The 13,628-nt window shown below is 35.6% G+C and overlaps 1 non-coding gene across 1 annotated transcript; it reads left to right on the forward strand.

The window, feature by feature from the left end:
* The first annotated feature begins 2,712 nt into the window (after positions 1 to 2,712).
* LOC124887482 lies at positions 2,713 to 2,816 on the forward strand. Its single transcript, XR_007045255.1, has one exon. It is a non-coding gene; the product is annotated as a small nucleolar RNA R71 (small nucleolar RNA).
* Positions 2,817 to 13,628: the final 10,812 nt, after the last annotated feature.

Raw genomic sequence — 13,628 nt, forward strand, 5'->3', positions numbered from 1 at the left:
GCACATCAACTATACACAAATAACTCTTACCTTGGGACATCAATTTCACCTTTTTCTTCTTCAATTTCTCAACTCCTTTCTCAATCATTTTTTTTCAATTAAAGCACTTAGGAGCTTTTTGGATCAAATTATGGTCTATCAAAAAAGGGAATTAGGCTACATATGAGGCTATCAAAGAAAAAGTTAAAGGCTCAATGCGGGTTAACTAAGATAATGCACAAGGGTAGGACAAATAGAAGGTCTAAAACAAGGCTATCAAAGAAAATGCCTATATCATCTCCTAAACCCACATTCTTTATTTCACTTCACACACACACCGGGCAAGTTCTAGACATCACATGCAACAAGGAATATACAAAAATCTCACACGCACGTGGCATATGCTCAACTCAATAGGATCATCATAGACTCCCAACCAAACAATAGCATGAATTCAAAATTAAGCCAACAAGTACAAGAGTCATAAACATGAGCCTAAGAGTCTCAAAAATAGTAATTCACACAATCAATATGCTTTTAAAAACAAAACCACTTGCATTATGTAATCAAAAATAGCACCAACAAGAATATCTCAATTATTCCTAACCTAAAAATTTTTAGTTGAGCCAAAATTTGGGAATTTCCCTACCCCACACTTAAAAATCTACTTTTTTCCTAAAGTAAATTTAAAGGTAAGAGATAGAAATACTCCCTGAAACCTCTAAGCCTAACTAGTAGCATCTTCACACAAAAAGGAGGCCATAGGATCCCACACTCAATTTTTGCCATGCTCCAAGATCAAGTTTATGGTACTCAGACTTCCCATTAACCTATGACTCAACCAAAAAACAAAAACTATGTGAAATAAAATTAGAAACTGAAAAGAAAACATACCTGATTAACTTGGGTTGCCTCCCAAGTAACGCCTGATTTAGTATCGCGGCATAACCCAACTCAACTCAATCATATTCCTTCATTTTTTCCCCACACTTAGAGGCCATCTTCTTATCCTTTTCACCCCTTTTGTGTGTGAATTCTCAAGAGCAGCAGGATTCTCAACTTTAGCCTTTTCAGGCTCATCAACTTCCATTATTTCAGGCTTAGGAGATAGAGTCTTAAGCTGCTCAATTAGGTAGTTTAAAGAGGTCTTTTGTGGACTAGCCACCCCACGCTTTTCCCCCTCAATAACATTGATCATACATAAATCTTTAACTTAGGATATAATTGTGGGTACTTTGTATACATTAAACACCACCTCTTCATTCTCTATCCTTATTTTGAGTGTGCCTTCTCTAACATCAATTAATGCTTCTTCGATTGCTAAAAATGGATGCCTCAAGTTGATTGGCACCTGTTCATCTACCTTAAAATCATGAACAATAAAGTCAGCAGGTATAATAAATTTAACAACCTTTATGAGTACATCCTCAATTATTCCATCCAAATATGTGAATGACTCGTCGGCCAGCTGCAACACCACGGTGGTCGGTCTTGTCTCTCCCAAGCCCAATGTTTTAAACAATGATAGGGGCATCAAGTTGATGTTTGCCCCTAAATCACTCAGAGCATGGACTGCTTTACTCCCAACTTAGATTGGGATGGCATACTTCCCATGATCTCTCAATTTTTTGGGGATTTTCTGTGTCATCACAGCACTATACTCTTCAGTCAGTGTTATAGCTCCCATATTTGTAATTTTACCTTTTTAGCCACCACATCCCTTAAGTACTTTGCGTACTTGGGCATACGCTGCAAAAAAATCTAACAAAGGTAAGTTAATGTGGAGTCCTCTGAATGTATGAAAGAGCTTTCTGAACAGGGCATCCTCCTTCACTTTTATTAGCCTTTGAGGAAAGGGTAGTGGCAGTGTTCTCTTCATTTTTGGTTTAGCAACTTTTTCTTTCAAGTACTCAGACTTTCTTGAATTTTCAACATCTCTATCATTTACCTGTTGGGTCACCACATCAATATCTACCTCCTTTGTTACCTTTGGAGGTTCTCCTTGAAGCTCTTTACCACTCCTCAAGGTAATTGCCATGACTTGTTTTGAATTTTCTATGTCAGCTGGCAACCCACCTTGTGGCCTAGTGTTTACTGCTTGCTGGTTTTTCCTCACATGCAACTCCAGACTTCTAGTGGCCATTTGCAAATTTTTTAAGTATATAGCAAACTGTGACTGATTAATCAAGATCTGTTTCACCATCTTCTCCATATTGCTGCTTGACTAATTTGGTTGGGTTTGTGGTTGTGGAGTAATCCATGACTGATTTGGTGGCTGAGTTTTCCATTTCATATTGTAGGCATTACCATAATTTGGCCTTTGAGCATTGCCTACATATATCATAGATTTTGAATTTGAAGCACAAATGGCCACTATTTCTGCATACCTCACACCAACCACTAATTTATTGAACTGCATTGACGGCTATAGCAGGCTGTGAAGCTCCTAATTTTATGCTGCTGTACTGTGTGTTGATCAAATTCTGTAATGCAGACACTTGTGTTGATAGGGATATGAATTGGTCCATCTCTAGTACACCTGCAACTCTTTTTGTGGCACTTCTGGAATCTGAATGCCACTCGGAATTTCCTTGTGCTATGCGATTCAACAATGTGTACAACTCATTATAAGTCAACTCCAGCGCTTGACTACCTACGGCTGAATCTAGCAAAATCTTCGTATTGTGATTATGAGCTTTTACAAAAGTATGAGCAAGTACCTCATTCGACTGTTAGCGATGTGGACAATCCCAAAGAAGGACCTTGAAGCGTTCTCAAGCATGATATAGATTTTCATCAGGCTTCTGTTTGAAGCTTACTATCTCATTGCGAAGCCTCGCAGTCTTGCCTGATGGAAAGAATCTAATAAGGAACCTTCTAGCTAAGTCATCCTATGATGTGATTGAATTGGACGGCTTCGCATTCAACCACCTTTTAGCTTCCCCAATAAGTGAATAGGGGAAGAGTGTAAGCCTCACATAATCAGTATTTATACTTGTTGGAATAAATGTAGCAGTGAGCTCAATGAAATTTTGCAGGTGAACCTGTGGATCCTCGTGTGAAAGCCCTGCAAATTGTCCACTACTAATCAATCGTTGCACCATGTTGTGCTAAAGGTCAAAATTCCCCCCAGCCGCCGATCTTTGAATGGGGGAAGTCAAATTTATCAGAAGTGGGACTGTCACTTCCTAAACAGTCCTACGCGCTACTTGTTGTTCCTCAACCATCAGCACATGATTTTCTTGGTCTTCTTGGATTTGAGGAATTCGTGGGTGAAAGATTGCTTCTCTCCTACGTTGGTGAAAGTCTTTCTCGGGTTCAGAGCTTGGTTCAATCAGCTCCTTATCCCTTGCCAGCTTACCACTTTAAAAAACTGTTTTCTGCAATAACAAAATTAAGACCAAGCGTAAAAACACCAAATAAATCTAAAATAAGTAGTTGCCGAATAATAAGTCTCCAAAAATGACGCCAAAATCTTGACAACGCTCAAGCGTACACTCAAGTGTACGTGGTCTACCAAGTAATATAGTGTCCTTCAAGAAAGCCGAGTTATCGATCCCAAAGAGACTAGATTTGGCAACGATTTGATTTCAGTTGACAATGTAGATTAATTTAGTGATAGAGTAACCAAGTAAAGAGTTTGGAAATTGTAAATTAAAATTAAACAATGCGGAAAATAAAAGTGTAGAGACAATCAATAGGAGAAAACCCAGGGTTAAAGTACTTCGAACAGTCATACTATGTTATTGAATTTCGTCCGCTAATTTGCTTATCTTGATTGTTGATTCGTAGGGTTAATTGCATGATCATGCTTTCCCAACCTCTAATCTTTCACCTAATATGGATATTACAACTACATAATTGAGCGGGGATGTAATGATCCAATTAAGTGAATTAAAGCTATCATCCCACGTTTGAATCAAGTAAGGCATCTAAGTACATCCCTATCCAAGACGTTGAGTTTAATTCTTTATTTTATAAAAGAATAAAAACCAAAACTTTGCTTATTCCCATGTTCTATCTCCCTATTCCCTCTCCCAAGATCAAAATATCGACAATCTATGTATTTAAGGGTCACGAATCCTTAAAAGAATTTAAACAAGAATAAACAAACAACCAATAACGATAAGCAAAATTAATTAAATTTAATTCAAAATAATAATACTCATATTTTTTGCTTTAATCCCAAAAAAAGAATATTTAACTGATAATATTTATAATCACAATCTAAATAATTGAATACACAATATAAAAAATTAACAACTAAATAAAAATATTAACAAGACCTAAAAAAGAAGTAGCAGCCACCGAATTGTAACCTGTACGTGTCCCCAATTTTATATATCCCCTACTGTACCAGGTGTGTAGTGTATATGTAATAAAATATTGCAAATCCTATTAGGATTATAAGGCTGCACGGATCCCAAGTAGTTTCAACAAAAGATTCCCTCCACGTCTTCTTTAATTTGTGTGCCATTTCATTATATTGCATACCAGCATTGGAATAAAGCATGTGTCGCATGCGTTGTAGCCCCGTAATGTTGCGCACGTCGCAGGCATATCGCGCGCTCACAATTTTTCTAAGGCACGGGAGCACTGAAATACAGCATGCGACGCATGAAAATTGTATGAACACATTGAAAGTTGCGTTCAAAATTTTAATTAAGTCTTTCTCATCTCATCTTTCATTCCTTATATCGTGGTGTATTTTTTATGGATTTTCAATCTTTAAATCATCAATATATCACCATATTTAGCTCATCAAGACTCCTAAAATATCACACACCATATATTAAAGATCAAAACAACACAATATTCTCAATGATAAATCAAAACAAGAGCTAAGATAAGACAAATTCGCAATGGTCTTCCACTTATTATTCCAACGCTTGACTTAATCAAATTAAACTTTGCACATTACAAACAAGTTATTCCACACATAATTACACATTTAACATCTTTGGAACAAATTAAACACATTAGAATCCACCAAAACCAACTAGACACACACCTAGCTCAAGCTAGTAAAACTAGTTTTTCGGATTGAACTCTAAATGACTCAACTAAGCACAAACTTGTTTGAAAAATATTTTGGACATTATAAATACACACTTGGACACTTAAATACTTATTTATATCAATATGAATACATTAATCACACGAATTGCTCTAAAAATAAGGCGAAATAAGTTAGAATAATGATATAAAAGTGTATAAATCACCTTAGATCAATGGTCCATATGTTGAAGGAGTTGTTTTGATTTCTTTTAATAGCTGATTGATCAATTGCAATAGATGGAGAATTCAGTTCATCAGCTATTTTGACGTGTTAAGATAAAAAGTCACGACTCTTCACTCATCTTTTTTAATTGTAATCACATGCGTGCAGATGAATAAATAACACTGCCTGACATGTTTTGATGGGGTAGGAAGAATAAGGTGTATGCAATGGATCCATTTTCATGCGTGGGAGTTATGTATTATTGACCAAGCTACCGTGATAGACACACATAGAGTGCAATGATTTTGTGAATGCAATTTTTTACTGATTAGACACTAATCCTTCAAATAAGATCCTGCATTGTATAGTTTAGTTTGATAGGTGTGAATTGATAAGGCCGAAGGGTTCCAAGACGGTGGTGTTAATACCCTGTTACAATTTAATGATGGTTTATGCTCATATTTTTGTGTCAATTTTGGGGAAGGGTTCAGGTTTTTGGTGACAGTGTAAATATCCAATTGTGATTGGACCAATTTTAATGGTGCAATGAACTTCTTGAAAAGGCCTCTGAATCCTCGCACTGCAGAAAACAATGATGGAATCAATAGAAATTGCCCTGATTCAAATTTAAATGGATGGATTGGTGGAGGAGAATTTTATACAGCAGAAGATGCTTGGAAGAATACCTGTGCGGGGAGGGGGAGGTGTAGAAGGTCATATATCATGTCAGACCTTGTTTAAGAGGAAACACAGGGAAGGAAGTAAGGAACTTCTAGCGAATTTGGCCAATGAAATTGACAGGAGAAACAAAAAACTGAATAAGGTTCTAATGTGGAAGTGTATCCAAATATAAAAATCCACCAGTCGTTGAAGAAAAATAAGAATGGTCAACAGTACTGGAGATGGACATTTTGCTCAAGAATGCAACTAGTGAGCGTGGCCTTAGTGAAAACTCTAAAAAAAGTGCAGGACTAGAACTCTAAAGAAGAAGCTTCGCGAGCACAGAAAATTGGTACGATTGTCGGTCAGAATTGAAACCTGAACCAACAACTCCTGAATTAAAAATAAGAGAAGCCAAGACATCAATTTCTGAAGTCTAACTTGCATGCCATGCCTTTTGTTTGTGGATATGATTAGGTCAATGACATTAGAAAAAAAAAGGTATGAAGTTGGGCTAAAATCCCATGCCTTGTTATTTCGACTGCCTTTGACCTGACCAGAGCCATAAATAGGAGGCATGGGATGCAAGTTTAACTTGAGAAATTGCAACCTTGGCTTGATCCTATGTTTTTAATTCAGGAGTAGTTGGTTCAAGTTTCAATTCTGACCAAAAATCATACCACCTTCCGTGCTCGCGAAGCTACTTCCTTAGAGTTCTGGTGTAGTATTTTATGGGTCTTTATTAAGGCCACGTTCGCTAGTTGCAGTCTCTACCAAAGTGACCAGCTCCAATCATCTTGACCATTCTTCTTTTTTCTTCAACGACTGATGGATTTTTATTTTTGGATACACTTTTACATTCGCAGATCATCTAATTTTTTCATTTTTTATGTCAATTTCATTAACCAATTTTGCTACACTTTTCTTCCTACCCTGTGTTTCCTCTTAAACAAGACCTGAGATGATATATGGCCTTCTCAAACTCCCCCTTCCCGTACAGGTATTCTCCCAAACACCTTTTGTTATATAATAGTCTCCTCCAGTAACCCATTCATATAAATTTGGACCAGGAGAATTTCTATTGATTCTATAGTTGTTTGCTACTGTGCGACGCTTCAGTGGCCTTTTAAAAAGTCCATTAAGCCATTAAAACCGGTTCAATCACTATTGGATATTTACACTGCCACCAAAAACTTGAACCCTTCCCAAAACTTGACATAAAAATATGACCACAAATGGTCATTAAATTGTAACAGGGTATTGACACCACCTACTTGGTCCCTCAGCCTTATCAGTTTGAACCTAACAATCTTAACTATAAAATGCCATATCTTGTTTAAAGAATTAACGCCTAATAGGTAAAGAACAAACATTCACAAAATTATTATACTGGATGTGTGTTTTCATGATAGGTTGATCAGTAATAGATAACTCCCACATATGAAGTGGTTCCATCTGCAAGCAGCTTATTCCTCTAAACCCATCTTTACTTTAGCCTTTAATATTGGTCGGACAAAAGTGGATCCAGTTTCAGTTCCTTTTATCTACAAACAAGAGAAATACATTCGATGTCAAACAAGAGAAGAACAAAAAGAACATTATAAAAGGGTAACACAAAATTGAGTGAATTAACGGATAATAAATTACCAATCTGTTCAATCAATAAGGCATCTATTGCAACAAATGGATGACATGTTGCAACAGATGATTTATCTATTGGAATAAATCAAACCAGCCTTGCTACTAGTTTGATTTCTTGAAATAGTTACTCCGTCTGTACAAAAGGGTAACACAAAATTGAGTGAATCAACAGATGACCAATCTGATCCAACAAATTACCCATCTATTCAATTGATGAGGCATTGTTGCAGCAGATGGTTCATCTATTGGAATAAATCAAACCAGCCTTTCTACTGATTTGATTTATTCAAACAATTGCTCCATCTGTTCCAACAGCTGATTCATCAGTTGTAACAGTTGAGAAAACTATTGCAACACCACCACCAACAACATCGACAATAAAGAAACAACACTATTTATTCCAACACCATCAATAATACAAATATTACATGTTCCAACACGACCACTACCCCCAACACCACCACCACCAAAGTAACAAACAAAAAATATAAAAAATTATACTGACAATAAGTCTTTTTAAGTTCTCCCAACAGATGACTTTTTGCATATTTTAATAAAAACAATGGTTCGTTCATTCAAGACTTAAAAGTCACCTTTCCTTCAATTTTCTCAATAAATAGAAAACTAGTAATGGGTAAATCATTAATAGCAATAGATGTAAATATCTAATTTAAATGACATACAAATAAAAAAGATGAGATAAAAAGAGCAATGGTGAACCATACCTACAATGTCAAAAAAGCAAAGGGATCAGAACATCCAGTTCAGTCGAGAAAAGATATTGATCGATTGAGATTCGAAAGGATCCTCATCCGAAAGAAGAGAGAAAAAAAGAGAAAAAATGAAAGAAAGAAAATTGAGAATAAAGAAGAGTGATAGATGAGTTGAGTCTTACTTTATGGCTGAAGGAGATAGTATTCTAGATATGGGTTTTAAATATTCATTAATAACTTTTGAGGGGCATGAGGAGACGGTGACATGTCCAAATAAGACTACTCACTCGGGAGATTTTTGAGTTATCTAAGTAATAGTTTTTACCGCCTTAGTATTTTAACTTTTTAATCTCAGATAGAAAATACCTAAATTGCTTTAAAAAAAGGGTCTTAAAACATCTAAGTGCAACAGATGACAATTTTTGTTTGAAACTTTCCAAATCTCGGTCATCTGTAGCAACAGATGGCAGCACATATTTGATAATTTACAACAAATGTGTAATATGTTGCAAAAGATGACTTAATATGTTTGATTAAATCCAACAGAAAATACATCTTTGCAACAGATTGAACATTTATTTTTATGCAATTTCAATTGAGTTCATATGTTTAACTAATACCTTAATTGATTAAACTAGGACTAGGGGTGAGTTCTCATAGGGTCAACTACAACTTTAATTGAGTCTTTTGGTAATTGCATGATGAGACAGTATTCTGTTCCTCCCGATCAGAGTCGTCGATCAATCACTCTGAGTTGAATCAATTTTTATTACCTCATATGTTAGAATAATACCTTAATTGATTAATCTAGGACCGGGGGTGAGTTCTCATAGGGTCAACTACAACTTTAATTGAGTCTTTTGGTAATTGCATAATGACATGGTATTGCATTTCTCCCAACCAGAGTCATCGATCGATCATTCTGAGCTGAACCGATTCTTATTACCTCATATGTTTAACTAATACCTTAATTGATTAATCTAGGGCTAGGGGTGAGTTCTCATAGGGTCAATTATAACAAATGGCAGCGCCTATTATATAATTTACAACAGATGGGTAATCTATTGCGATATATGACTAATCCATTTGATAATTTACATCAGATAGATAATCCATTGCAATAGATGACTTAATCTATTTGATAATTTACAACAGATGCATAATTTGTTGTAACAAATGACCTAATCCGATTGATAATTTACAACAGATGTGTAATCTGATGCAATAGGTTGAACATTTGTTTTATACAATTTCAATTGAGTTAATATGTTAGACTAATACCTAAATTGATTAATCTAGGACCAAAGGTGAGTTCATAGGGTCAACTACAACTTCAATTGAGTCTTTTGGCAATTGCATGATGAGAGGAATAAAAATTATGCATATCTTTTATAATTTTAAAAAATAATTAAGATCAATTTAGAACAAATTAACATTTTCAAAACTTTTCATTCTTTTCCAAAATACAAATCAACCTATAAAAATCATCCATTTGCGAGAAAAATATTTTATCATTTTAAATCTCGAGTTCTTGCTCTTTTCTCTTTCTCACTCAATTATACAGTACAGACAACAACTACTCAATAAATTGCTCAACCCTTTATAACAAATCAATTTTCTTCTTATTTCTGACCACATAGGTGTTATTTTTGACTTTATTCTTGCTTGTATCAGTCGTTTTCTCTGTCTTCATAGGTAATAAAGTTTAATAAAAGTTCTATATTTGTTATTTTTTTCTAAAAAATAAGGGCTTTTAAGTTAATGATAAAAAAGAAAACTTTTAGTTATATTATCTTCGAGAATGGGTTTACACTTTTGAGTTTTAATGGTAAAATCATAGGAAGAACTCGAGAAAATCCTAGTTTCTATTGCAGTATTCCATAGACTGTCATGGTATTATTGGATGGTGTTTGTGGTATTGGTGGTGGTGGTGGTCGTCGTCGTGGTGGCACTGGTGGTGGCATTGGTTGGTACTGTTTATGGTGGCATTAGTTGGTGGTGTTTGTGGCATTAGTTGGTGATGTTTGTGGTGGTGGTTGTTGGTGTGTCGGTATTGATGGTGTTTGTAATGTATTTTTTAAAATTTATGCATGCATCAATTGTAATATAATTTTTGTTTTTCTGTTGTTTGTAGGTAAAACATGTCTCCCAAAAGAAAAGAAAGTGAAAGTGAATCAATGTCTAACCATCCAAAAAAGGCTATAGCACAGAGGGATTCGGAGGAGCTTCCTGAACAATCTCTGTCAGGGAAAAGTAAAGCAGAGGAGAGATATAAAAATAACGTTAAGGGAGGTGGACAAGGGTCGGTAGATGGTGATGAAGAAAATAAAAGTAAGAAAGAAGGGGAATTAGAGAGTGAGAAAGAGAAAGAGGATGATCATCAACATGGCGATAATGGATCACCAATGGGGCATGAATTAATATCAACATCCCATCATAATCCTATCAAAACTTTTAGTATTAACAGGTTTCAAGTTGTGATGCCGATAAATGACCCAAAAGTAGAAACAAAACTAACTGGTGAACTTGTACCTAAATGTCAGATGGAGAAAAAATTTAATTATCTTTGGAAAATTATGAAGAACGAAAACATAGACGGACTTTATAAGAAGATATGCTTTGGATGCTTTCATGAGCTACCTGAGGACCCCTGCCCGTTTCCATATGAGGATGGTATATGTTATTCTCAAGCATAGGATCAAGTACATTAGGGATGATAAAGATTAGGAGGAGGGGGGCAAAAATATGGATGAAATATGGATCAACTAATGTGGCATGTCGGTTTATTTTGGATTGCAAGAGTTTGCCATAGTGACAGGCTTGAGATGCCATCATCTAGAAGAACCACTTATCGCCAAGGGAATACCCCACAAAAGATCCAAGGAAAGAAAACACAAGGAAAAATAGATGGGTTATTTTACATTGCTCGACGTGGCTACAAAACATCAAATTTATTGACAGATCTCATGGATAAAACCATAACAAAGCAGTACAGGGAGCAATTGTGCTTGGTTTGGTTTGCCCATTTGGTTATATTGGCAAGAAACGTCAACAAGGTCATAGAATATGGTTTGTTGGCGCGTGCTGAGGATTTTGATAAATTCAAAAATTATCCCTAGGGATATGACAGCTTCTACTTGACTGTCCAATATTTACTGACAAAGCTATCCTCAGGGACGACCACATTATACGACTTTCCTTGGGTTTTCATGGTAAAATTAATCACTATTTTTACTTATCCATGACTTTATATTGAATATAGTTATTATGACTTTTTTGCTTGCTTCTTGTTTACATTTTTTAGACTTGGACATTTGAAGTCATTTTTTTTCTCCGAAAGTAGGTAATGGATTACCTGGATGAGGTTTCTCATCCAAGAATGTTTAGGTGGTTGGCTGCAAAGAACAACACCAAAATTAAGGAGGTTGATCTCTTTAACCCTCTGGATGATGTGGTACGTCTTCTTTAAGTAAAATAATTTTACTCAATGAAAGATATTGAACAGATGTTATATCTAGTACAACAGATGTTATATATGATGCACCAGATGGGACATCTATTGCGACAGATTACCCATTCTATACCAATCGGTGCAACAGATGAATAATCTATTGCGACCGATGATTGATATCTTGCATCAGATTACCCATCTATTGCTTTGGTTCTCTGAACCCGTCTCCTAACAGATTAACTATCTACTACAAATTATGCAACAGATGTGTAATCTAATGTAACATATTGTTAATCTATTGTGACATACAGATCATTTATTGCATAATATGTAACCCAACAGATTACTCATCTTATGCAACTGGTGCAGCAGATTGGTAATCTATTGTGATAGATGATTGATATTTTTCATTAGATTATCCATGTGTTAGTCTTGTTCTCTAAACCCAACTCAAACGAATTTTAACCATCTGCTACAAACTATGCAACAATGGGTAATCTGATGCAACATATTATTAATCTATTGCAGAAGTTGACTGTGTTAAAATGTAACCCAACTGTGAAAATTATTATATTAAATGATTTTAATGTATCTATTTTTTATAGGTTATGCATCCATGGATCGTGCCTACTGAGCAGGAGTCGGTGATGACTTCTTATATTACTCTAGGTCATGTTGATACTATAACAGACCCAATGATGTAGTTAATAAAGAAGGATTAGGCTAGAACAATATACATAAGAAAAGCAGTTAGGCAAGGTCATCCTAATGTTGAGGCTCTTCATGACCAACCTACTAAGGCAAATCGGGATGCTTCTTCTGATGAAGTTGTTGGTGTTGGTAGAAGGCATGCTGATGCTACTACCAATTGTGATGATGAGTATATTGATGCTCAAGAAAAAATAAATATGTTTGAAAACACCTCTTTTTACCCTTACACGGGTCCCTCTCACCCCTCTTCACCCTTGTGTTCTCGTTGTGAATTCAAAGAGTACAAGGACAGCCAGGATAAACTCTTTGAAAAAGTAAAGGCTATCTCTAAAGCTATTGAGAAATTCAAATACAAGAGGGTTTCATACCATCCAATAAGGTGAGGGAGCCATACACTTCAACAATGTTGGTTAAGAGGAAGAAAAGAGCAATGAGCGACGTACTCTCCGGTCGAAAATAAAAAAAAATTATAAATCCTCCCTTTCCAAAAGCTGTTGAAGTTCAGGGGCCATTCAAGAAGGTGGATATATATGCAGAACTTGGCGCTAAAGAGAAGAAAGATCTGCGATAAGTCAAGAATGCCAAGCCAAGCACACTAGATTACCCCAGACCTCCCTTTTCCCCTAAGACTTCCAGACTATGAAAGACATACATATGCAGTACGAGGATAAGGCAAGTTTACTTTTCCTAACCTAGCCTTCTAATCTACCCCATGAAGAAGAGGCTATTCAATAGATGTAAAATTTGTTGCAACAGCTAGGTATTCTGGTGCTACTGGTAGTGGTTCTATTATAACTTATTATCCATTTGTTGCATAAGTTGAGTTAGATTATTGATTCAGAGAACCCTATGCAATAGATAGACCATCCTTTACATCTTTACAATTACTAACCTATTTAAAAATTGACTTCTTATATCACAGCATGTTGACAAAATTCTCTACCTTATGAGGAAAAGGCAATTAACGTACTCAGAAGCTTATAACGCTGGCGATAGGATAATGGACCTCAACTTTTGCAAGAAGCTCAAAGATTAGTACGATCAACACAATAATGATGTGTTAGCTTGTGGCGCAGGATTTGATTTCTTAGTTTCTACGTTAGACTGGGATGAAGAAGAAATGATAAAATATGTTAGAGAGGAGAGGCCAAATTTATATGGAAAGAATGGATGGAGAAAAAGAGGATTCTTGTAGTTATTAGTGTGGACAGCATACATTATTGGGTTATTGAGATACTACTTGAGGAGGGAA

Source organism: Capsicum annuum, chromosome 9, assembly GCF_002878395.1.
Source record: "Capsicum annuum cultivar UCD-10X-F1 chromosome 9, UCD10Xv1.1, whole genome shotgun sequence".
In the NCBI taxonomy this organism is placed as follows: Eukaryota; Viridiplantae; Streptophyta; class Magnoliopsida; order Solanales; family Solanaceae; genus Capsicum; species Capsicum annuum.